This window comes from Atractosteus spatula, chromosome 12 (assembly GCF_055471065.1).
Source record: "Atractosteus spatula isolate fAtrSpa1 chromosome 12, fAtrSpa1.hap1, whole genome shotgun sequence".
NCBI lineage: Eukaryota > Metazoa > Chordata > Actinopteri > Semionotiformes > Lepisosteidae > Atractosteus > Atractosteus spatula.
Genome location: NC_142717.1, coordinates 33,954,951 through 33,982,740, shown reverse-complemented (window position 1 = coordinate 33,982,740; position 27,790 = coordinate 33,954,951). Strand labels below are relative to the sequence as shown.

The 27,790-nt window shown below is 34.5% G+C and overlaps 1 long non-coding RNA gene across 1 annotated transcript in view; it reads left to right on the top strand.

Moving 5' to 3' along the window:
- LOC148822944 (uncharacterized) overlaps window positions 1-27,790 on the top strand; it is a 151,244-nt gene that overhangs the window by 65,491 nt on the left and 57,963 nt on the right. Inside the window, exon 4 of the long non-coding RNA XR_016093852.1 lies at window positions 15,367-15,415. This is a non-coding gene — a long non-coding RNA (uncharacterized LOC148822944). The remainder of the gene's footprint in view (window positions 1-15,366; window positions 15,416-27,790) is intronic.

The following is a 27,790-nucleotide window of genomic DNA, read 5'->3' as shown; positions in this document are numbered from 1 at the left end:
TGAATCTACATAAATCAAACAAATCTAGATTTGTTTTCTGTAATATCATCTGAAAAAGGTTTTGATCTCTGAAATAGCAAGCTTTACATTTTGGTTATGTGTAGAAACCCAAGATGGGTTCATTTTTTGTTGTCATTTTTATATCATGTCAGAGTTTAAGAAAACTGAGAATCAGCTGATGGTAATTCTTAATTTCACAGTAGAAGTTATGGTGTTGCCACTCCCAATAGCATTTTAAAACAAGGAGTGTGGCTTGGATACTGGGAGGTGCCTGGGAGATAGAGGATTGAATCCCGGCCAGAGGCAAAATACACACACCTCAAACAGGACAGGAAGTATTTTGCTGTAGGTTTATGCCCAATGGTTTAAAACCAGATTGTTTTTGCGGTTCCTATTTAGTTGGTTATTTCATAAACTGCTCAGTGGAGATGTAGAACACGGATCATTCTCTAGAGGAAAAGCAGAACCACACAGAATACGCAAAGGAAGGTGCGCAGCAGCTAAGAAAGAATGGGAAATTTCAGATTAAAGAAAAAAGTAATATTTCAATGACAGTTTGCACAATGTTGCTGCAAAGATCTCTTTCCCTTGTGAATTCAGCCCTCTGTGTACTTCTAAAGCACTAAGATCACCTTGTATACTCCTTGTTTCATGAAAGAATTGGGTTCCTTGAAAGTCATTTAAAAGAAATGTCATTAAACAAAAATGAATTTCCCTTTCATTAAAGGCAATAATTAGAGTTATGTGACCTGAAGTAATGTATGCAGTGCAAAGGAAAAATCATAAAATGAAAACGAAAATAAAGCAGAGCTGTTCAACATCAACAAGGCGATAATTTACTCAGTTTTTCATTGGTGTACTTTAGTTGTACTGAAAATTCATCATTCATACTGAAAAAAGGTATTTTTCAAAATAGTTAACATGAACATTTGTTTATTGAGGAGGTATGGATCTGTCTTCATCTTTTACATTTCTGGCAATATTTACAGGAAAATTGGAATGGACTTTCTGCAGTATTAGTCTGTGAATATATATTTACTATGTTTGTAAAATTTCACACTTGGATGTATGGTTTCTGATTATTATTATTATTGTGATTAACATAATGTATAGAAATATTGTGACTTCTGTATTGTGAGGCAGAAAGAATGTAAAGCATGATCAAATTGTTCTTTTTGTTTGTTGTCAACAGGCTGTCCTGATTTAGTTTTCTGTAAATCCTATGTGAAATAAATGACATTTGTTGCAGATTCTACATGTATGCAAGGAAGCCCTAACCATTCTAGGAGATGGATATGTCATAAAAAAATATTACTTTTAATGATCTAATTTACCAATGAAAGGAACAAAGACCAGAGATGGAACAAGTAAGGGTTAATACAGTGCTGAAAAGTGGAAAGATAAACAAATTGTCTTGGTAGTAGAACACCTGGAGCAGGCTCTGTAGTTGAGGCCTTGGTTTTTCTTTCTACTTTTCAGCATGGAGTTAACCTCTACTTGTTCCTTGCAGTCTGCATACTGACACAGCTCTCTACGCAAACCTCCTAAGACTGGAAATACTTATGGCAATAAATTTAGTAATTAATAGACTCCATATATGTTATATAATTGACGTTTTGATATATTTTAATGAGGCAGTATGTACAGCATTCAGTATATGTTAGCACTAGAGGTCCAAATTGGAATGCTAGTAACATTTCATTTTCTTGAAAATAACCTTGGAAAATGAGAAATGATTCCATTTGAAGGACTTATGCAAATAGTTTTTAAATAAATAGCATCCTGGCCTCTTTATCCACTCAGTACAGTAACTGCCTTGCTTACTGACAGAGATGTGACAGGACAGAGAGACTCTGTAAACACTGTTAGCTGTTACTCAGAGAAACAAACTATATCACGATTGCCAGGAATACGTATTTAGGGATAACCTAAAAATGAATTCTCAAAAAACATGCATCTGCTTTCACCTCCTGTCACCAAGGAGAAGCTTCCACAAAAGGAGACACAATTAGACTTGTAGTCTTGCACAGAAGACATCCCAATTTGTCATTGGAGTCTGTTGCACTTTTTTCTCAAAGGATGATTAAAGTACACTGTTTTGGCTTTTTCAGCAACTTGTTTAGGCATTTAGAATACCCCTCCTTGCACACCTTCCTTTTTTAAAAAATAGGGCTGTTTTTTGTTTCCATGAAACATGCCACTTCTGGGAATAAGAGAAGTACTTTTTAGTTGAAGGATATCTTGGGTCTTCCTCATCCTAACTATAGAAGTTTGTGCATGACCATTGCAAAAATGTTTAGTTTGTATTTAACTGTAAAGATTAAGTGTAGACTGAAAGGATAATAACATGAATAAGCATACCGCTATTTACTTCAAAACCAATACTTTTAATAAGTTTCTATTAAAATGATTTTAATCAGTACAATAAATTCAGTACAACTAATTCAATAGCAATAAATTCAGTAATTAAATTACGTTGATCAAATAATCGATATTTAAGTGTCCCTCCATAATGAGTAACCACTCCTTTTATAAATGTTATTTTCTACAATTTTCACAATTAAATATGTAATACTGAGTGAAGATGTCTAATGAATTAAAGCAGAAAATAATATTCAAAACAGAAATTTTCAATCTGGGAATTATGCTTAGCTTCACCAAACATTCATTAATCTATGAGCATTTAAAAATTAATTTGGAACTATTTGTACTAGATATACAAGCATATACACATGTATACAGTACATATCCGTATATTTTCTGTTACGTTCTATTTTCAAGGCAATTGCCTTTTTTTTGTCTTTAGACAGGGATGGAGAATTCCAGTCCTTAAGGATTTGAGAATCTTCCGACTCTCAATCCATCTCTGAGCTTAATCACTTAATTGAAAATAATTATTTGGATTCTTAAACACCTCACCTATTTATTTCCATGCATATGATTTGCAAATCAAAATGTTCTGTTTGAACACAGATTTCCTGTAGCTTTTCTGCATTTATACATCCAATTGGTGTATACTGTATACGATATATCTGTTCAAGGAAAGTAGGAATGTTCCTTATAATCAGAACATTAATCATTCACTTGGATTAGCAAAAACAACCATACTGCCACAAAAATTAAACATATCAGGGAATATGTATTATATCACAGAGACAACCAATTGAGAATTGTACCAGCCTTGTTTACCTTTTCTCAACGTCTGATCATCTTAAGCCTCTATTTCATGTGCTTGAAGCCTCTGCTCAGTAGATCTTGTGTTCTAGACCCTAGATCAGAATCCTAAGTTTCTGTTTTTCCTGTGCCAAGATGCTCATGTTTTCAAGCATATTGTTTCATGCCAAAGTTAGTATGACATATAGACCTGAATCAAAGACCTCATACAGTGATTACAGTAAAGGATAGAGAGTTGGATGATAGGGCGCACTGTGGAAGGACATGGAAGGAGGGAACAAGGATTATATTAAATTGAAGCCTTTGCTTTCTAAATTTGTTGTGAAATGAGCACAGTGAAGGGTCAGGATCATGCCAGCATGATATCCCAGGCAACCGCTGTGAGTAGAGATGGGGCTTACAAAACAAGATGAGATAGAAGTGGGGCTTCTGTCACTGTAAGGACTACTCAATGCTTGCTGGTGGCCAACACAGCTTACTTACCACAAACATGGTAATATATTATGTGGATAGCTCTGGAATTCATCTTTAAAGGTTATTTTTTAATAAATGTACAATGTACTAAATTAAATACTTTGATATATTTAAAGCCTCAAAAACTACTTGTTTCTTTTAGTTGTATTTTCCTGTCTGTCTAAAAATAGTTTACAGGGTTGAAAGAAATATCTAAGTTTTATATTTTTCCTCATTTTTCTTTTATGACTTGTTTGCAGAATGTGAAAGCTGCTTTTTCTTTGCTTAATTGATGTAACAGTGACCCTTGTCATCACTGTCTGTGATTGTGAATGCAACATGCACCTGTTCAGTCCTCTTGAGTTTTTTTCCTTCTTCTGGCTCACTTGTATCCATCAACAACCCTGTTCCAATGCATTCTATTTGAGTAACCCTTAGCAGCTGCTTAATAATGCCAGGCTTACGTGACATCACTATTTAAACTATACAGAGTTAAAAGAAAGCTGGCATCTAGGAATGTCTAGTTACTCAGATCACTGCACAACTGAATTATATGCTTGTGCACAACTAGCACTGGGATCAGTAAATCCTTAGAGCACCCACATACGCAGAAAACATAAAGTTCCCACTCCCAGAGGACTGTATTTTTTTGGTAGGGTCCAGAAAATAGTTGACTTGTAGAACATTGTTTTCTTTGCATACTTCTGTTTAGAGCTTGTTGTAAAGCTGTGACTGTGATTTAAATTGTGTGACCACATTGGATAATTCCACTGGATAACTGGATTAATCTTAATTAAAATAAGCTTATTTTGTTATTTACAGTAGATACCAGTACACTCAAAGATCAGGGATCTTTGTAGCAAAATTGAGAAAAATGCAAGATAAAGCGATAAAAACTTATCAAGTAGGCTGAAGTAAGTACTTCTTAAATCTTTTTCATGTACCTTAAACACTTTGTACACTACACTTTAGCAAACTATATATTTTTGATTATACCCTTTTACTCCCATATCCAGAAAAACAGTCTTTCCTAATACTCAGTACTGGGCAACACGTCTTTCAACTTCAGCTGTTTGTGGGAGCCTATATGCAGGAAGTAGTGCATGCATGATGTCTCATAAATGGCTAAGCAGTATTATTTAATATTGTTAATGACATTCATTATTCATTTTTGGTGAGTCAGCAGATTATGAAAAATGTAAATGTGCTGCAGATTCTGAGATCTAGCTCAGCACCACCCTACTAATGTTCTCTTAAAAGAAAACAAAAAATGTACAATCTTTTATCCCTGATAATACTTGTATATGAGATCAAATGCTTGTTAACCTTTACTGCAAATCATGAAGCTCAAATGCTTTCATTCAACATTCTTTTTTTGCTCATAGTATGGTTAGAGTGTCTATTGCCAATATGTGTGTGGACTGACACGAAGCATATTGAAAACAGTATCTTGAGTGAAACAGCTTTTTTGTCTCTTGTTCTGGTGTTTTTGTTCTTTGGGACTTCTTTTATATTCATAAAGAATGCTGGTGGATCCTCAACTTTTACATCAAAGAAGAAAACCAACTCAATGGGAACCTGAAATTCATCCTTTTTCCTCATTACTGCTTAGGTTATGACATTATTTTGTTAATTGAAGTCTCTTATTAACACTTTTGGACCAATATTTAAAGTATTAACAGTGTAAGGAGCTTTTCGTTAAATGTCTGCTGGGCATTTTACTGCTGACCCACAGGTCTGTAGAAATTACAAGGAGAGTAGGTAGATGGTAAAGAAATCTTGATAGATATACTGTAGAGTTGACAAAAATGACAGTTGAAGTAATAAATTAGATAGGTGGCCCACAAAAGATAAAGAATTATAGGAAATAAAATGGTGTCTTCTTATGCATCTTGAAACAAAACAAGACAGCAGTCTTAGTTAAATTCAGAATTCTTTAATAAAGATTTAAAAAATTCTAATGAGATGCAGAGACAGTCCAGATATTTCTTCAGAAGTACACTTCTAATTTTAAGCTACAAAGATAAAGTCTTCTCTACAAAATGATTACAAACTGTAATGATTTAGCAGCCCTTATCAGCTGATTGATAGTTCTTAATTGTGGTAAATTATGGTAAATTACAGCTAATAGTTCAACTAGTGAATTGGTGGACTGCTATTTCATTGTAGAAATCTCCAGATTGGTTACTTAAATGAATTTGATTTTTTCTTAATTTTAAGCAATTTTGCAACTTGCATTTATAGAACATCTACAGTAAATAATACATGTTCTATCAATGGGAGTTTCAAATGAACAAAACACCTAATGTTTTAAATTGTTTCATAATTTAAAACACATCACTTAAATTAAGTAAAGAAGTATGAGCTCTCTTGTGCATTACAGCAGTTCAGATTGATTCAGAGTTTTGCTTAAGCGTGGTCGCCTAAACTAGATGTACTTTACTATATTTAAAAATGTTATTGTAGTAAAGATGTTTCATGTAGGATAAGGATAATCTGGTACAAAATATTAAGTTTTGAAGATTTGAAAATGTGAAATAAACAGAATCTTGGAGGGCAATAGTAAACAGGCAGTGTCCGATGAATGCTGTAGTTTTAAAATATGACAGCTATTTGAGCAGCATTCTGTTTGACCTTATAATAGAGAGCAATGAAAAAGAACCACCAGGATATGGCACCTAATGGCAATCACAGATGAAGTACGATGACAAGGAAAAATGTCATTTAGAAATGTTCCTTTTTTTCCTTTTACACCGAAAAAATACCTCAGCTTTAGGCTTTCTGGCACTGATCCGGCCACCAAGGGCAGACTTGCTTTCAGTCCTGTTTGCTTTTTTTTTTTATAGATTTCTTTGTTAGAGAAGGGCAGCAGCGGGAGACACAAGCACTGCCATCCGTCTTGTAGCAAAGCCAACCTCTTTTATGTCAAAGATGTATAAACAGGAACCTCAGGGCCTTTCTGTGTGGAAGGGCAGCCGGTCCCAAGCTCTCAGAAACCGCACCAAAGGCAGAGAGATAAATGAGTGAGAAAATGCTGTTTGGGGAGCTCTGGGGCTTTATTTTAGCTGTAAAAAGCTTTTCTACAAGAGCTGGAGACTCTTGTCCATCACCAAATGAGTAAGCAATGCATTCTTAAATTACAGCCCTGAATAAAAGAACTGCATTTAGAGCAGAATGAGGCCCAGGAACAGAGCACAGCAGTCATTGCGGTGCACTATTGCAGTGACTACCACAAGGCAAGATAAATGCACTAATTAACTTAGCTGGAGAGAGAAACCAAAACCCAAGTCTTATATTCTACAGACTAACAGTTACCATTGTAATTATTCTGGTGCCTTGTGTATTCATGCAAGCATGAAAGCATCCCTTAATATACTAAGTCTGCTGTCAGCTACACAAGCCTTTTTTGCTTGTGGTTTTCTTGTGGAATTAATTTTAAATGGGGAGAGTCCTAGCTCACTTTTGTTTTTGTTCTGCTGATAGTTTCACCACCATTTAGCTCCTTGTTTACAGTTCTACAATCTCCCAGTGATGCAGCTAAATCATGAACTTGTGTCCTCTCACAAAAAGGAAATATTTTGAGTTTTTTTTTCATACAGATTCATGCAGCTAGCACTCTAATTTCAGGAGTATCGAATAGAAAGGATTGTAGAAATGGTATTTTCAAATATTCTTCACATGGTGCTACTTAACTTGCACCACATGGCGCAACATTAATGTGGGTCTAAATTTATTGGGATTTATGCTATCAGAATTCACCATGTGTTGCTATTTAATCTCTACATTACTTTGCTTGCATTTCAATGGGCCTTCATCCCTCAGGTACAATAAGGCAGTCACTTCTTGGAAGCAGTAAATGAGAAGACCCAGTTCCCGATGATAAGAGCTCAAAATACATTCCTTAAAATATTTTTGTAACTATTGAAGCAATTTAAGTATGAATTCGTTAATGACAGTAATTGGAGAGGATGTGGTGAGAGTAATGAACTGAAAATCTTTAGCACATCAGGATGTTTATATTAAATTTGTTTTACATGTCAATTGATGGATATTTTTCCTGTATTTGTAAATATTCTATACCCTTCTCTGTGTAAAAATTCAATTTTCTAAGGAATCCTACAAGCAAATTGCAAAGGTGAACAACTGCATATGTTAATCTGTGAACAAATAACATGGATGTGGACACAGTGTAAAGAAGAAGCTTCTTAATGATTTTTTCTCAAATTACAGACAGTAGGCATTTAGGCAAACTGAGTGTTTGTATTGAGAATACGTTATTAAATATAAAACAGAGGGAACAGACCAGGCATGAATACTCAGATTGTAGTGATATTATTAATGGAGTACTGCAGGAATCTGTATTAAGACCACTGCTCTTAATTTATATCAGTGATCTTGATTCTGGTATAGTTAGTAAACTAGTTAAGTTTGTAGATCTTACCAAATTAGATACAGAAACAGAGCAAACTCTGTAGTAGAATCAGCAAATTAAATTAAAAAAGATTTCGATTACATTCTTCACTGGTTAAACTGCAGGCAGATGGTGTTTAATGTAGACAAGTGCAGGGTATTGCATATGGGTGTAAACAAATAATTTAAAAATATTAAAATACAAAAACAAAACTGCTTATGAAAAAGACTTAGGTGTTGACACATCATTTACCTCTTCTGGATAATATCGAGAAGCAATTAAAAACTATAGAAAATGTTAGCACATGCAGTTAAAATTGTTTAATGCATTAATAAGGTCTCAAATATTTGTTGGATTTGTCCATTTACATTAGTGAATATTTCTGTGCATTGTGTATTTCTAGGTATTTAAGGGAGAAATGCTGGCTTGAAATACTATTTTCTGAAAACGTAAGTTTTAACATAACCAGTAAAATGTAATGTTACGTCTTGGGTGCTGGAGAAATTTTCCATTTTATGTAGTGGCAATCGTAAACAATTAGTACATGTCAAACTGAAAGAAACCATTGGACACTTTAAGTGCTTTTGAAGGCAATTTAAATAACTGTCAGCTGCATTAGAAGAAAAAAGCAGGTAAAGGACAAGCAGTAAATCTCAATTGTCAAGTGATGTCTTATTTGTGCAGAAGTTCCAGTTAGTAATAATTTATTTAGGGGCAAAATAAGTTTAATGTTTGTTTTTTATAACACTCCAACACCCTTCAAAAAAGAGACCATAACTCAGTTTCTTCATTTGGTTTCATATCCAGTTGCATTTGCATTGTCAACTGTCAGTGCACAGTCAAAAATGATGCTCATTATTTAACGGCTTCATAAAGTACTTTCATTGGGATACACTTTGAGTTGGTCCCTACATCTGAGTTTTATAGTTTTGACAATCGCGAGTCTACAAGTTTTCGATAACCATTAAGTGTAACAAAATTAAGTGAGAAAACCAAACTTGTTCCTTATGTTACAGAAAAAACTATGCCTATACCATTATTATTTTCTGTTAAGGTTGAAATGCGTTATTAGACGGAAATGATGCATGCAAAAAGGAAAAACACAACTTTTTTGTGTATTTACTGTATGGATTCTATTACATGATAAGATTTTCATTTGCTACTAGTTTGTATTTTTATTAAGACATTTTAGCTATGTTTACATTGTGTAATGGTTTCATCAAGGACCACAAATTTGTTTATTTCATTAACTCCAATACAAGACTATGGTTTTTTGTTCATTTATGCCAGTGCAGGACAATGCTTTTCTGTAGCAAGGCTTTCACCTGCTGTGGGTTGTAATGGAGGGGTTGAACCCTCAGAAGCATATCTTCACATGATAGTTATACTTTCTGCAGTAATAATTACACCCTGCTGTGAAATACCTGCTGTTAATACATTTATCCTCCTACTACTCCTTTCGTTAACTCTCATTCAATGTGCAGTGGTTGCCTTGCAGCATCTTACAAACTGTATATACCAATAAAGTTAAATTTAAAATAAAAAGGCTTATTATTTATAATTATTTTAAAATATATTTATTATTCTTATAGCCAGCAGCTTTATCACCCTGCAACTCACAACTGGCAACCCAGTGAAGCTAAGTAGGTTTGAGCCTGACCAGTACCTGGATGGCGACCTCCTGGGAAAGCTAAGGCTGCTGCTAGAAGAGGTGTTAGTGGGGCCAGTAGGGGGCGCTCACTCTGTAGTCTGTGTGGGTCCTAATGCCGAAGTATAGTTACGGGGACACTATACTGTAAAAAAGGTGCTGTCCTTTGGATGTAAAACCAGTAGAACCGGTTTTAAATGAAAAATTCCAGGGAAATTTTTAAAGAGTAGGGGCATAACCCCGGCATCCTGGCCAAATTTCTCCATTGCCTTTACCAATCATGGCCTCCTAATAAACGGCTTCATTACTCTGTTAGCTGATGTGTGGAGAGAGTACTGGTGTCCCCATTACCTGTATAGTAATTTGACTGGAGTCTTCAGAAAGGCAATATATAAGTCTAAGGATTCTTCTTCCGGTTCTGCTTCTTCTAATTTCTTCTAGTACAATACAGTTTGTATTGGTAGGGTTAGTTGCAGTTGTTTCAGAAAGTGAAAAATAGCATAACAATATAATTGTATATAGAAGTTGTTTATTCTTTAAGGAAACTGCCATTTTTAAGTTATTGTGCTGCTATCTTGTGTGCATAATTGTCAGGAGATGTGAGCTGCTGCTTTTAAATCATGTGTCCATGGTTGTCATGCAAAACAAAGTGTTTTTATTTAGAGTTGCCAAAACACGAAACTGTATCCCCCGTACATCATTTATTTTGCAGCCTTTATAGCTTATTTTTAATATGGTGTTGCAATCTGTGTAGTTTTAAGCACAGATTGCAATGTCATTTGGGGAGAATTGAATTCTGACTTTATTTTCTGTTGAAAAGCTCACTATAGTGGCAGAGGAAGTCGGTGAGGAAAAGTGTGTGTGGGATGTGGTGGTGGTAGGGGTGGGGTGTAGGGAGACTGGAGATAGGGATTCTGTGCTTGTTGACATACTCAGTAGCTTCCTGATTAAGATTCTCTTTTTTGGTCCGTATCTCTCTGGTCTGTATCTCGGCATACTATAATCTTAGTAAATGTCATACAGAACTCTTTATTACTTTCTATGTTTGTATGTTTATTAACACCTCATAACAGCACCTCAAATCTAATACGTTATAAGTAATAAACTATCAAGATTTCCAGGGACTTGATGAAGTTATTTTAACAACTCAGATGATGCTTTTGTTTGGCTGCACATTTTTTAAGGTGTGATTTGACTTTTCATCACCAATGTTTAACCCTGTTCCCTAAACTATATTTATATCAGTCTACTCTAAGCAGCCCACATAGTAAAGTTATTATTGAAAATATGCTGCATTCTTAGATTGTTACATTATGATTTAAAATGATTATCTTTAGATTTGAAAAAGAAAGATGTATTGTGAATGTTGTAAAGAGATGGTGAATGATTTTAAGAATTATCCTTAAAAAACACGTTATCCTTAACCTGTCCAAAATGCAAATAGTTTATTAAATGGCAGTGGTTACATATTTTATTCTCTCCTCCTCATTTCTTCTAATCTCCTAATTTTATTTTGTTCTTAATGTTTTTTAGTTACTTTTAACTAAACCAACTTTTAACCAAGTTTACAAGGTGAATAGTACTTTGTTGAAATAGTCAATTCACTTTATTTTTATATAGAGCCTTTCACAACAAGGTTGCCCCAAGGTGCTTAACAAAGCAAGTGACAATACATGTTGTGAATACAGAGCAGAAAAGACCAGAAGGGTCAGAAGACCTCTAGGGGTCCAAGGTCAATTGGCTGCCCAACCCCTTTGATCATACTAACATAATACAATTAAAAACTGACTGTATGTCAGTACTCCATGCAGATCTGTGTAGATCAGCAAAATCCTCCTAAACGATACCTATATCCACAATGTCCCTCTTGGATCCATAGCAGTGATGCAGCGTCCAGCCCGGGCAACATCCAGACATGTGGGGAGGAAAATAGGATAGTTTGGTCAGAACAGATGTGTCTACCTGGTGGGCCAACACAGAGACACACAATGGCATGTACAGCAGCACCAGCAACCTTGGTTATTAGCAGGCTATGATGTAGGGAACATAAGCTATATGTTTTGAAACTGTGCATTGCTGTTTAAGAAATTACTAGATTATGGATTCTGTTACATGAATGTAAGAACCTTTTCTCAGAAATCATGAAAGAATATTTAGGCATCAGGCGCATAGATTATTTTTTAATGCTTTGTTAAGTTATTGTCTTGAAAGAAAAATGAAAATTATTTTTTTTTAGTGTTTCAATTTTTTGGTATTTCTCTCAGGAAAATTGAAAAGACATTTTCGAGTATGAAAGTGTACTTTATGTTGCATGATTTTAGTTTTGTTTTTCAATAAATTTCCTGTACTTAAATAATACTAGGATACAAGGTCAGTAGTTAATGACTAATTAGTTCAATTCATCTTGTTGTGGATATCTGAACTCTTGTAGATTAATGTATTTCAAAGCATTAAGTACCAGATTATTGCACCTTATTACCTTATTTTCCATTGAATGGTTTCCTGAAAAGTGAAAATCAGCAAATTTTGTTTGTAAAATGAGTTTGATATAAATAATTGGAATTGCAGCATATATACACACCTGAAAACAAACTAAACATACTTGTATGCTCTGCATTAAAAATGACTATTATGTGCTGTAATTAACACTAATAATTGCCTACTTAGTTTAGGTTAAAACTACCTCATATTGCACAGCGCTTTTTATACAAGGTACTTGTCATTTTAATCCATGCTTTAAATGGTAGAAAATCAAGCTAGAGTCTTGATTATTTGAGTGCAAATGAACTTGTTTTTTAATTCATTTTAAATCTGAAATATCAAATGGGAATAATTGAAAATGTTGTACTTTCTTGTGCATATACTTTTTAAAGACATGAGCAGATAATTACAAGTCTCTTTTCCATAATCAGACTTCCACTAGGTTAAGAAGAATATATATTTAATTAAAATCTCATTGGTTATCATCTTGAATTCGTAAATAGCTACTTTTTGACCTTCATGCCAAAAGCATCATACCTTGATGTTATTTTTTTGCTGTCTTTGTACACATTACTTTTATTTTAAAGAAATACATATGCAGTAAATTAAGCTACATTTAATAATATCTGATTATTAAAATAGCAGTTAATGCCCTTCAACTAGAAATAATCTAAAGGCTAAGGCAAATTAAAGTCTTGATGACAGCTCTTTAGCCCTCAATACACTTATCATGACCCATGCTTAACCTTTAAGCACTGATGGAAATCTTAAGTAAGGCCAGATCTCATTATATGCTTACAAGGTAACCAACTCTGTGTTGCATTAAGAGACAAAATTACATATAGTGAGAAGAAGGTCAATGGGAATGCGATGGCGATTCCTTTTGGAACCACATTCCCCAAGGCTGAAGAGTATTACCTATTGTGCTATGCAAACCAAGACAGATTTCAGTTGGCCGTGAACCTCTGGTCTCTAGGAGGATAGCAGAACCTCGTTCCAGGAAGATAGCAGAGCCTCTGCTATACAGTATGTTAAACCAGAGTGGGAAGGGAGCAAGGAAGCAACTCCAACAAGTCTGTTCGTAATGTATTGAGTGTTTTGGAACTGAGAGAAAGAGAGCTTTTTGAATTTTTAAATCTGCTGCCTGGCTGTGTATATAGAGGATATTTTTGAAGAAGTGTAGATAGAACTAGGGTTATGTTTTGACTTTTTCTTTGAAATTTAAATTCCTTAAAGACTGTAGGTGTCTATTTCCTGAGGCCCACCTATAAATGAACACCAATGCTACATTGCACCATTGGTGGTGTGATAGTACTGTAGTGAAATCCAACTTATCTTGTGCAATATATAATGTGCAAGACCCAACAGGTGTTAATTTTTTAAATATTGGGTGTGTTGTTAATATGTTTTGAATGACTTTTTCTACTATAATGAAGAAGTGTAATGATTTTAAGTTAAGGTAATGGGGTTTATTTTCAGCTAAAGGAAAACCATTTTCTCTTACTGATTGGTATATAACTGAAAACATTATTTACTGGATCATGTGAGGCAGAAATGCATTTCTGTTTTTGTGATGTAAAAAATAAATGCCTTCATAAGAGGCAAATGGTTCACTGACCCATAAAATTGTTTTCTGGAATGAACTGTTATCCTTCTATATACTGTACGTGTTACGCAGGGGCTAAAGTGTAGGCCAGACAAAGTCTAGCTTGGGCACTTTATATTTCTCTGGGCATCCTGTGTAATCCAGTTGCACTCTTAAGCAGATTAGCAAAGACACTTAATAAAATTCCCAGTTTTTTGTGTTTTTTTTCTGTTCATATTTAAAAATATTAGTTATAAGGTGTCAATTCATACAAAAGTATACATTTTAAGTATTTTACCCTGATATTTAATTCCATGCCTTTTAGCAAATACCTCCCTGTCTACTATACAGTTTTGCTGATGAATATGCTTTTGGAGTTATGTTTTTATTTTGCTCAGTCTAGTTAATGTTAAACTATCGTAAAATGTTTTTGGTACTGTCAATTTTTTATTTGTATTAGGAACTAATCTGTTAATGTAATTTTAGCTCTTAACACCCTTTGTTGTTAAATGCTCCAGTGCTGTCTTGCATTAGCTGCTCACAATCCAAGTTTTTAAGTTATGTTAAAAAAATGCATCCCGACCACAATAGTTATGCTTTTTCTATTACATTATGGCTTGCACTAGCAATCTGAAAAGCCCCACTTCATTTGACTGCAGAAGAAACACCCACAAATTTAAGCAATTTAAAAACAAAATTCATATGAATCCACAGGCCTCATCCAGAATGAAAAACCAATTATCCCACAATAAGGCCTTATTTGAACTTCAGAGAAAACAAATCTGTTTATTGCTTTGGATTCTCTTTAAACATGTCTCAAATGTATTAGCAGTTTGAAGATCTGGAATTATATAACATAAAGCAGACATACAGTCAATTTTTTGTTCTTATAAGATGTGATTTTAAAGGTAATGACAAGAACTCTTTGTAAATTATTTAAACAGTATTTTTTAATTCTTATTGTGCAACTATTCTCAGTTGTATAATTTCAACCTTTTAAAGCTGCTCATATGTAAATAAGAACAATGCTTAAACTGTTTAGATGGGCAAGTTTCATGTTAGTCATGAAAGGACTGTTGGTGCAGTATCAAGATCCTGTTGGCCAAACGTCTTTTGAACAACTCCCAATCCAAGGATGTAAACAGATTAAATGTTGGTATATAGTAATAAATAGAATGGACAATTCCTTTTTTGAGCAGTCTAATTGTGTCTTACAATACAGCTCCATTCCAGGAAGGCATTAAGTTAATTTGTTTATTCATCTTGAAATAAGAATTACTATAGAATGAATAGAATAGCAATTCAAATGAACAAATGAATAAAATAAAATTTAATTTCAGAATAGGACATGATATATATATTTAAATGTCGGGGCTTATTTTTGTGTAAGAAGTTGCATTGACTTCAGTTGGTTTTAATTTTAAGGTATATGTCTCTAGTTACTTTCACTTTCAATCTTTCAAGCTGTACTTGACACAGAGTAATCTTTACATGTAACTTTTGGGTTAAGGTCTAATCTCTTACCTGCCTGAGTATAATTTAGCACATGATGTGATCTGTGAAGGATTGAATAGTTGCAGATATTTTAAAATATCATGTATTGTTTTGTTTCAGGTGTGGATTGAAAGAAATGCTGAAAAGATTGAAGGATAACATTAATGTGGTAAGCCTTGCCTTTGCTGCCTATTTACTGCCAATTCCAAGGCCAAGTGCTTTGTCTGCAGTTTAGCACGTCTTTTGTTTTTACATAAGGATAACAGTCAAAACAGGAAGGCACAGGAACAGCTGTCTCTATCTAAGACCTCTGATATGTCTTCTGTGCTTCTTAATTACAGCTCCCACTTTCAGATTGGTTGTTTCCTGCTTAGCAATCTGCTTTAGTACTTAATGCCGCAAGTCCGTGACAACTGCATGAGGCATACTCCTGGCTCCTTTTGCGGTCTATTGGGATTGGTTTATTCATTTATAAATATTGCCTGGCACAGCTGTTTGTGGGCTATGGTCGACTTTTTTGGCATGTGTATGTGGAGCTCTCCATATCAAATTGAAAAGATTGTAAAATTTGCTTAATGCATGTCACAGCTGCCAAGCTTAAAATGTATAGGATGACAACTGGTGCAACGGTGAATAAGAAAGTTGTAAAAGGATGGGAAGACAGGAATTTCTTGGTCATGTCACCACTTGGTATCTTAGATATATTGGATAGCATTGCAAAAGAGGTATGTATAGCCCTAATGCAGTTCACATAAAATGTAGCAGATGTACTTTTTTATAGAATTGTGCTCAAGTGAAAACAAGATAGCATATACAAACATCTGGAGCATTGTTCAGTCACTGAACCCAGTACATATCATATTCTGAGATTATTTTACCATCTCCAGGACTTTGTTAGCATTTCACAAACAAGGAACAAAATAATGATTGATTATATGTCATAAAAAGAAGCAGAGACAACTAATTTATTAAAAATTACCTAATTATTCCACTTGTTCTATAGTTATGTGCTATATTAAGAAATGTGAAATATATGGAACTTCTTATTTTGGAAATGGTTCAAGACAATCAGAGTTAACCCTATAATCTCTATATTGCAGTGGTGGGACATTTTTGCTTTCATTCCGATTGGAACTACTTAAGGTTTTGAAAGAAAAATCGATTCAGTAAAAGACGGGCAGACCCATAAAATTATATGCCAAATGGTGAAAGGGAGTTATATTTAAGTAAGGTATTCTTAAGCATACTAGCAAAAGTGTATCAGTAGAAATTAGAAGTACCATTTGAATTAGAAATTGTTGTACTCCCAGAGCTCATAGACAACACCTGTGTCACTATCTGTAGTCTGTGTCTGTGTCTTAGGCAAGCACTTCAACAAAAAATACAGACTCTTTAGGCTTAAAAAACCCACCACATGCTCTTATAGAGCAGCCCTTCTGTCTTGTTCTGCCTTTAGTGCTACTTCAGATTGTTCAGCTTTATGGGCTGTAGAATGCTTCTCTCTCCAATACAGAGTGAAAGACTTTTTTGCCATCATTAGTCTTCTTTTGCTAATTGAAATTGTGCATCACTGTGTATTTGTACAACAAATCACGCAATATGTAAATTAATAAGATAAATAGATGTGAATAGGGCACTTGGCTTTGTTAATGACAGCATACAACTTGAGTTTACCTTTGTTGAAGGGATTATAATTCCCAAGCATTTGCAGATGGGATGATTAATTACCAAATGAAGCATCCATAGATGCTCCCATGTCGTTTGTTTTTTTTGCCTACAGATACAATGTATGAGAAATTGTTTAATAATGTGAAATATCAGAAATTTGAAAGAAAAGTTTTTTGTTGTTTGAATGTGTACATGGATACATTTACTAATCAACTCACTGATATGTTCCTGTTTTTCACCAATAAACTGTATTTATTGCACTGTAAACTAAACTTTAATTTCAAGTTGTGGATGACCTACATCTTGAACAGTAAGGCACTTAATAACAGTACCAAGCAGATATAAATACAAATTTTGATAGTCTATCACATCCTTCTAGATTGCATGAGGCTTCTCTTTCTTTGTCTGGCTCTTATTTGACTGCCAAGAGCAAATTTGTTAATCTTAACATCTGATGGTTTCCACTACAGCAAGCATGAGTCCAGGGTTTTGAATATGCAGTAAAGGGTTCTCCCTGAGAGATACATGATACAAAATGCAGCGGTTGATAAAAATGCAGCTTTCAATCGAGATGGGTTAACTTTTACTAAGTGTATATTGACTTGTACTCAGCATTATCCCGTTGTAGTTTATCTCATTAGATCTCAGAAGCTAAGACTAATGGAGCCTGGTTAGTATTGGGATGGGAGGCAGTTTATTAGTAAAAATCACTGTGTATTATAATTTGATATAGAGATGGATCTAAAATCTAAAGGATTGTGTATTCATTCAATATTAAATGTATCATGTGCACATCAAAAGAACCTAAGATACATTTTTTAGTTGCACACAATTCACTTCTTGTTCTTTGAAAGATGAACCCTGGTCATTGTCCACAACCAATTCTTCAGTCTAAAGTCTTTTGACATTACTTTGCAGTCTTGCCTGGACAGAATCCCAGATTCAGACTTCACAGACTTTTAATGCTGGTTGGACACTCACGTCCTGGCAGGCCAGAAAGTGTTAATGAATGTATACTGCACTAGTCTTCCTTTCCTGGTTTTGCTGAATTCATATTTTTAATGTCAGGTCTTCAAAAAAAATGATTTGCAGGAGATTTCCCTGATATACTTTGAAAAGGTGTTCCAGAAGTGTTGAATCATAAAAAAAATTGACAAGTGACAAATGTGTTTAAAGTCTGTTAATGGTTTCACCTCTTCGTTCTTTACACTTCTTTTTCTAGAAACAGTAATGGTTTTATTAGCAAAGGAAATATGAGTGAAAGCTTTGTGGGCAACACATGAAGATGACTTATTACTTTTTCTCCTGCGAGTTTTCAGAGAATAAAGATGTACTGTATTTCAGAGAATGTCTAGAGGTACACCTCTAGGTGGTCTTTGATGCAGTGTTCATTTACTAAAACAGTTTTAAAATAATAGAGTATAATGCTGCAAAAACTCGAATATAAGAAAAATATGTATTAGTATAGTAGTGCATTTTTATTAATCCCGGCTTTGTCATATGTTAATTTCTGTGTGATTCCAAGTAGGGTGGCAACATTCAAGAGTGTTTCTTTAATCTTTCTTTAGTATTCAAAATTAAATTCTAAATCCTATGATTTGAAGAATGAGCTGCATGATGGCTTAGTGGTAAATGTGTCTGCCTCACATAGCTTTTGGGTCATGTGTTTTATTCAGAACTGGGAAGTCTTTTGTGTGCAGTTTGCATGTTCTATCTTTGTGTTTGTGTTTTTGGCTGGGTATGATAGTTTCCCACACCTTCCAAAATCATGCTGGCTTTGGCTAATAGGTAAAGATGAAATTGTTGTTAAATTGTGTTTCAAGCAAGAGACTAACACCCCATCCAGGATATAGTACTGCCTTACTCACTTGTTTTCTGGGATAAGCCCTGGGTTGTAATGACTCTTGCCAGGAATAATCAGATTCATGATAATGGATGGATAATGTAAAAGATGCATTTTTAATAGTTATTTTTCTTCTAGTACACCTTTTCTTTGGAAGCTCCCTTTAAGAGAAATGATAGATATGTGTAACAATTTATTAGTACACATTTATATTTAAGCGCAGATAAATTGTAATATGTATGTAAAAAATCAGGAGCCACACCTGAAATCTCAGACATTCATTTCTTGCTGTCATGAAAGACAAGTAAAACAGGTACTTTCATTTAGTAATTACTTTTTTTGCAAATACCTTCAAGTTCAAAGCACTGCAGACACACTGCACCAGGTTGTATAGTTTCTGTAGGACTGTATTTGAGTTTGCATGAGTTTAATTTGTACGAATGGTTATTTACCAAAAACATCTGGTATGGGTAATGTCAACAACTTGGCAATTATAGATGATGTACATGGTAGTAACTGTATTTAAAACCATTTTCAGATAATTTTAATAAAAATCAGCACTTTACCATTAGTTTGTATTGTAATAGGAAATATGTAAAGATGCATATCTTTAGTATGCAAATTAGTTTGTTTCTTTCCATCTTGCACACTGTACAGTCTTATAGAACTTACACAATAGCCTGGACACTTCACTGCAAGCAGTACTTGTAGTGTCTATTCATGCTTGTTTCTCCTTTTATGTTTTAGAATAGTTTTCTTTCTTCAGTTGCTTTATTTTTTAGTAGTGTGCAGCATAACAGGTTATTACCTAAATTGATCTACTTTCAAATTCCCCCAGCTATTGTATACACATACATGAATATACTTAATGGCATCTTTTCATATTCACAACAAGTGAAAGTGTGCAAGGAAAGTGAAATATGATAATCTTCAAAATATTTTAAAATAAAAAGTCATAGGTCTTAGGTCAAAAGACCCACACACTGCTCTGGATCTAGTTGTCTATCTGTGGGTCGACACGTGTACATGGTTTTTTATTATTTTGTAGCATAGAAAGTCATCTGGGATTGTCAAAAGGGACTTCCCTTTAATTAAGCTTATGAAGAGGAAAGGCTGTCTCAGGTTTACCATGCCTTTTGTGAGGTTTTGGCGACTGATATGCCGCGGTATGCTTTGAATGTGTGTCTGCCTGGATGCATTAGTTTTGAGGGAACTCATTATCCTGGTGTTTACCTCAGTCAAAGGAAGTGCTTGTCAGTGGTGTCTGTGAGCCAGCCTGCCCCAGAAGAGAACAGTCAGGGATGCCTGCAGGCTAAGCCTGACAGGTCATTGGGTTCTTTCTTGAGTCATACAGAGACGGTTTCACTGCTGACAAGGATTTATGAGAAGATAGTGTCAGACCTCACACAGAACAGTGCCTGTCTGTGCCAAGGCAGGAAGGGACAAAAGTTAACTATTTGTGCTCTTTTGTTGTATTTTGCAGAGACTTTGATTAATTTTAATTGCTTCCTTTTGGCATTTTTGTTAAGTAAGTGTGATTAAGTCATAATGCAATTGAACTATTCCTGTTCTCTGTTTTTTTTTTGTTCATGAATATATACTTATGATATTGGACAGTTTAGTGGATTGGAATTGGCTTTATTTTTACATTATTTTGTGACTATGAAAAATGATCAACCTGCTGGTTAACAGTAATATTATCTCCATAGTTTGGCAACTTCCATTGTTTTTCAGTCTTGGGTTATTCAGTTGTAATGCTGTAAAGCAGTGACTTGTTTGTTCATTTTTTATGTAAAACATTTTTGAAAAGAAGAAAAAATTGGCTTCCCTTGTAGCCCATTTATGAATGAGGTTCATGAATCTGAAATTATCGTCTATGCAAAGAACTAACTTGATTCCTAATTTAAAAACTTAATAACCTGATGTATTAATAAATGCTTCATGTTGCAAAATGTGTGGTAATTTTAAATCTTGTATACTGCATTACTGGAAGCATAAGTACAAGGTGGTTGCATAATGAACTAAATGTGAATTATTAAGCGTGCAAGTGTAAGAGAGAAGTCTGGCATACACTTGTGTTTTCTGAGAGCATATCTTATGCATTTATAAAGCGCAAAAGGCATTTATGAGGTCATATATACAAAATATGTTGGGAGGTGAAAAGTTCAGATATAGTAAAGAGGCCTTTCTGCACATACTTTCATTTATGACATTCAGTGTTTGTGTTTATAGATATACACTTTCTTCCATCTGTGATGCATATATATTGATCTTAACAGTTCATGTGCAGTACTGACATAAATTATGTATGAATAATACATCTGATATGAAAGCAGTTAACTTGCTTCTATCCATTTGTGGATTAGAATTGAATTGTATTATCTTAGCACTGTAGGTGTTATGCCCTTTTTCTTAAATATTTATTTATCACCACCTATTGTTTGTACAACTCAGTGTCTTATAAGAAAACATAGGCAACTCAATTTATTATTTTTAATATTTAAGTTAATTATGCTTTTATTGTGCAATGCAAGATAATATCGTTTCTGGAAGATAATGTACAGGGAATCTTCTAAAAGCTATCCTTGGACCCCCAGGTGGTGAACATACCATCTGGAGTTCAGGCTGGGTCATTGAGTCCAGCAGCAGTTCAGATCTGGTAGGTATCATTAGTCAGTATTTCACAGGTGTTCCCAAGCAACACACTGACCTAATGTTGGTGGGGTTTGGTTGGGTTTTAGCCAGTCAGGATTTCTCCATTATACCTTGCAGTATCAACCCCCCGGGCATTTTTGTGGGAGGAGAAGTGGGAGGCTAGACAGTGTTTTTCACAAGATGCATGCAAATCCTCTTCCTTTCATTGCAGTGATTCGATCTGCTTAACAATTGTTGGATTTTGGATGTAGTTTTTTTTTTGTTAAAAAACTGCTTCCAAAGACACTAAGAAAAAATAAAGCTGTACTACATCTTTATGTTAGTATAAGGATTCCTTGTTTTTTTTTTAAATGAAGGTTTATGCAGTATATGATCAAGTCTGTATTATGATTCCCCCTTGATTAGGTCCAGTGGACTAAAAACTTGTAAAAAGTAAAATAGGTGTAAAATATGTTTAATTTGATTTTTTATTCTCGTGACTTAAATAGATTTGCATTTGTTCAGACACTAAAGCTTACTGAAGTCCTATTTCTACAAAGTATCTCACAAAATCTAGTCCTATGACCAGTTTCTGTAACTCATTTTAAATCATCTGCTTTATCCTAAGGGCACTTTTTTATTTTTTCTCTTTTCCAGGAATCTTAAATAATTCTGGGTAAAGAGAAAACTATTACATGTTGCAAATAAAAAAAGAGTAATTTTCTCTCAAGATTTTCTCCCCTCTTCCCAGAGGGCCTCTGTGCTTTTAAGTCCAGTTGTAATGCGTTAGTGCTAATGGGTTAACAGTGTTCAATGGCATGCACTTCAGAAAAAGCAAAGCAATGGTAAGCAGTGGGTGATGTGTCATTAGACTAAGTACTGAATTGCTGTGATAACCCTATCTGTTGTTCACAGTGACATCCTTGTTAATACAGTCAGTACGGACGCACGCGTTTGGGGCCCCTAATGAAGTACTGTTCCTGTTAACCTGAAGAATCCCTGAGACCTTCTCATATGTTTCTTACAGGAAATCTCCTTAAGGAAATCGATGCAGTTGCAGATGTGGCTGCCTAGCAGAAAATTAGTCTACAGGCAGTTCTCTCACATTCTGATTAAAGGCTGGGTGGAAAAAAAACCCTGCTAATGAGCTCGAGTCTAACAAGTTGGATAATCTGCATTTTTCATTGTATTAATAGCTGACTAATCCAGACCTGATATCTTTAAGCAAATCCTGTAATTGATTTAATGTTTTTTTCTTGCCGTTTTTGTCTTTGCTTTGTGAAAACCTGACATTTAGATTAGTTTGCCGCAGGGCAGGTGTCAGAATTGGAGCGCTAAAAACAAACCAGAATGGAGGCCAGCACTGAAAGGGGCTGTATTGTACAAACATTTGTTCTCAGATATACTTTATACGTCTAATAAAGGGAATTTAAAAATTGTAAAACTGTTAGCAATTTTTGAAGAGTTTAGTGTTGATACTGTTGCTTTTAAAGAAGACAACAAAGTTTTAGTATAGCTTCTGTTGTCTCATAACTTTAAAATATATTAAGTTCATTATAGATGAAATATGGGAATAAATAATGCCTGTAACCTAGAAAAAATTACAAGATTGCTGAAAATTTCTGTAGACTATTTAAAGGAAAAAAGCAAGAAAATCTTACAAAACACAAACCAGGATTTTTTAAACATTTTTTAAGAAACCACTTTTTTTCCTGCTTTGTAGAGAGACAGCATCTGTAATCCAAAGACCAACATGAATTACTCATACAACCCAGACTCATTACTGACAAAAAAAAACAAAGATCAATCCCTACCACAGCTCTGTGTGGGGTATTGTTGCTTAATTGCATACTTATATTCTCTCTGCTAGGTGCTGTTGAATTCTGCCTTTTGAAGTACCTTCCTCTCTCATTAAACTGAATTACAAAGGAAAGTTAATCTTTTGCATAACATCAAAGGTTTAATAAAATAAATAAATAAAATCAACATATCAACAGGTGAAGTCTTTAGTGTCACAGTCAAGAAGTGCTTGAGCAGCTCTCTGGTATGCAGTGTTCAGACACCTCTCAGAGCAGCCATGAAGCTCAATTATACCGGCTAGTTGCATGTTAATGATTGAATAGTATTCCACATGTGCTAATTTAGCAACTAATTAGTAAAATGGCCTAATCAATCCAAGAGTATTTCACATAGGATTTGTTCTGCTCTCTTATGTATTTGGATTCATGTGCAAATGACCTGATCGTATTATTCTCTAAACCATGGATGGCAGCCAACCCAAGTCCTGGAAAACCTTAATACAGCAGGTATTATGGACCATCCTTAATTCAGCAATTTCTGAACACTTGAAAAAAATGTTTTGACCACTGAAGGAGGTAAGTTGTTCAATTAGGTAGTTCAGATATCATTTGGAATGTAAATCCCAACACCCTGTGGGTTTCAAGGACACAGCTGACCATTCCTGACTTAAGTGAATCAATTAACTTACTAAAAAGATGCTGATTTACGGGTAGCCTATTAAACTTGCTGGATTGCAGTTCTCCAGGATTAGAGGTTGTCTGAACCTGCATTAAGCATATGCAAAACTTGCAGGCTGTGGTCATCAAGAATCTAATGGCATGATGTACAGGATTACTTTTTTTTAAAGGAAATTTATCTTTTTTTTAGTTTTGGCTAGTCTTGCCCTTTTCTCTTATGTATATTTAAAAAGTGTCACAATCTCTAACTATGGTACTTTTAACTGGCTACATTAAAGATATTTGAACATTTTTATCACAGTTTATCACAGGGTTTTGGAATACGGTAGACACTGGAATTTGCACAATAGACATTCCCTTTAAAAATCCCTTTTGGGAGCATTTTGAGTATTGTTTGCATGGTATTTTTTCATGTTTGAAATTTCAGGTTGTATAGTAGACTATACATTTCTGCTTTAATTTGCCATAAATTAATCTCTTCTGAAACAAATTAAAAAAATCAAAATCTTTGTGTTAGAGCTCACACACGCATATTACTTATTTATACAGGGGGTGAACAAAATAATGGAAAACATCTTACAAAAAGACTCATATTTTGAAGGAACTAAATTGTAATTAAAATAGATTCTACACAAGTGTTTCATGTTAATTTCAATACTAATTACCAATATGTTTCCTCTATCAAAGATCAAAGTCTAAATATGAATTTCTAAAGCAACATGACAGACCTAACAGATTTTGAAAGAAGTCAAATAGCCAGTGTCTGAATTGCAAATATGTCAGTCACAGAAACTGCAAAATTATCGAATGTGTCTAAAATGACGGCATACACATTTCCCAAAAAAGGGAAGACAGCAGCAGAAAAGAGGAACAGTGGTTGCAGGTTGAAGCTCACCGACAGTGATAGACGGACACTTAACTGGATAGTTGCTAAAAAACACAAAACAACAGCTCAAAAATAACAGAACTGAATCGACAGCTCCATGACCCATTCTCAACAAAAAAATGTATCCAAAGCTGATATTTATGATGGGGCTGCCATGGAACAAAATCCAAAGCACAGCAATACTTAAAGATCTCAAAATTTGGAATTCTAAGCACTGGAATATAGTAATATGCTCTGATGAATCGTCTTTTACTTTTTTCCTACATCTGGACAGGTTTGTGTTTGGAGAAAGCCAAAGGAAGCCTTCAACCCACACTGCCCATTCCAAACTGTTAATCATGGTGGTGGATCTGTAATGGTATGGGCAACCATCTCGTGGTATCCTAGGGTCTGATTATTACTCTGCATGGTAGAATTATGGCCAAGGAATACAAAACCATTTCCGGCAAATGAGTGCACCCAGTGATGCAAACATACTTTTCTCAAGATGTTTCCATATTCCAAGATGATCACAGCCCCCATACACACTGCTAAACAGATTCAGGAGTGTTTACATTAACACCAGGATAATGTCACCACGTTTCATGGTCTCCCCAATTACCAGATCTAAACATTATTGAACATTTATGAGACGTTCTGGAATTTAAAGTATGGAGTAGATTTCCACCTCCTTCATCTCTCAAAGAACTTGAGGCTTTCCTTCTTGAACAGTGGTCCAATATCCCACTAGAAACAGTTCAAAACTTGTATGACAGTATTCCAAGAAGGACTGGAGGTGTTCTGAGGACAAACTGCAGCCAAACTCCTTATTTGTTAATAAATAGTTAAAGTATATTCCTTGGTGTTTCTGTTATTTTGCCCATTCCCTGTATATTGGTACACAGTAAATTGGTGGAATTAAATGCAAAAAGCTTGCAAAATAAGAAAAAGAAATGTTTACAAAGGTAACATAAACAATGGTACAATGAGATGAAAGTTCTGTAATATGCATGCAGAATGGCATACTTAAACAGACTGTTCTTGAGAATGTGCAGGAGATCAATTAGACTGTGAGTCTAAAATCTGAATTTATTCTTCCACCCACAGTTAATTCATAACCAAAACACTCCTCTGGAGTTCCCCGTGTTCATATGAACCAGAGGCTGAGGAATGTACAAGGATTTAACATAAACATGACATAATTCACTGAAAGAAGGAGGCTGTGAAACCGAGACTACTGCTGACATGCTTATAGAGAATGTTGAATCATGTTCAGTTCTGTCTTTGCATCTATGTTTGTTAGCATATTATGTATCAAGGCTAAAATACAGCTCTCAAAGCTTTCTATTTCATCATTGTTTATTGCTGCTGTTTTGAAAATGAAAGACAAAACCAGTAGTTGTTAGGGCAGTGTAGATCTAAATTACATATAAATACATACAAGAAAATTACATTCTTGTGTTTTATACAAGGTTTAAATTAATGTTTTATTTGTTTAAAATTTAAAAGAATCATTTGTTTGACATAAAACCTGCAGAGCTTGTCAAGATTAGGAGTGGGATCAGGGAGAGTGAAGTCATGTAGGGAAAAATACACTGTCATTCCAGTTCTATGTTTTTTATGTTATCTGTGGATAGACAGTGTCATGGATTTCTTTTTTTCACTTTCACCAACACAAGCTGACAACACAACACAAAGTCCATTTAACAATATTCAAAGATCTACATGCAAGCTTTTCTGCAAAAGAAAAACACACATGTGATAGATGTGTCAATACTTATTTATCAGTAGGATGCTGTAATGAGACTACACCTCAGTCATCTTCAGGTAATTTAGATCACCTTTCATCTAAAGTTAAATGTCATTCTCCATGTTTGAGCACCTGCCAAGACAAAGTCACAGTTTCAGTATGGCTTACAATATGTCCACCCTTGCAGGAATGACATTCAAGCGATGCTTAATAACCCACTCAATTTTTGAATGAACCTAGGGGAATTCTATCCCATGTTCTGATGAGCTCATAGTCAAATACTGTAAAGATCTGGGGTTGCCTTCAGTGAACTTGATGATTAATGGTGTTTCAGAAAACCCACTTTGATATAACCTTGCATCCTTATCAGTTGATAGTACTGGGTTTGAGTTTTCTAAAATGAAGAATTTAGGGGTTAATCCTGATCCGGGAATGGATTTTGAACTATGTGTGTAGAATATTATAATAAAACATTGTAATATTTATATAGCAGGACATTGCTTCCCCTGAAGCAATTTGAGTGAAGTACCTTGCTCAAGGGTTCAACAGCATTGTCATGGGATACAAATCCATAACCCACCTGGATTCTAGTACCCTAACCACTACTCCACGCTGTTGCCTTTAATTATATAATTTTTCCATTTCAGAAATATTACCAGAATGAGACCTGTGTCTGTAGTGGGAAATTTTTTTTAATGTGTTTAATTTTTCATAGATTCATTATTGTGATGCCCTCTTTTTAGGTCTTTCAAAAATTACACTTAAAGTATAAAACTTACTTTGCATGCATTTTGTGATTGTTTTATCAAATGCTTTGGTTTCACTTGCATCTTTTTAAATTATATTTTTATTGCGATATTTGCATTCTATTTATGGTAAAAACTTTTATGATTGATTTTAATTGTGCTATATATAACATGAAATGTGTTTTATACAGTGATGTATCAGAGTGATGCATTTAAATCAAGTTTAAAATTAAATACGATAAGTCCATTTTTCACATAGAAATGCCTCAAAAAAGTACTGGCAGTAATCCTACAGCATCCAGGTAGTTTTTGTGCTTTTTGCAGAGGTAGCAAAATGGAAGCAATTGTGAAGATGTACAGTACAGTATAATTTTGATGAAACGGTCCTAGGCAGGTCAACTCTGTCATGAAATGTACCGAAGTCCCACTTGCTTTCTGTGTGTCTTCTGAGACAGTAAGCAATTGTGTTTACACATAGTTAATGTTATATTATGAGAATCAATTACATTATTGACACTCAATTCTTAAAGATTAGAATATATTAACTTTTAGAAACAGCAT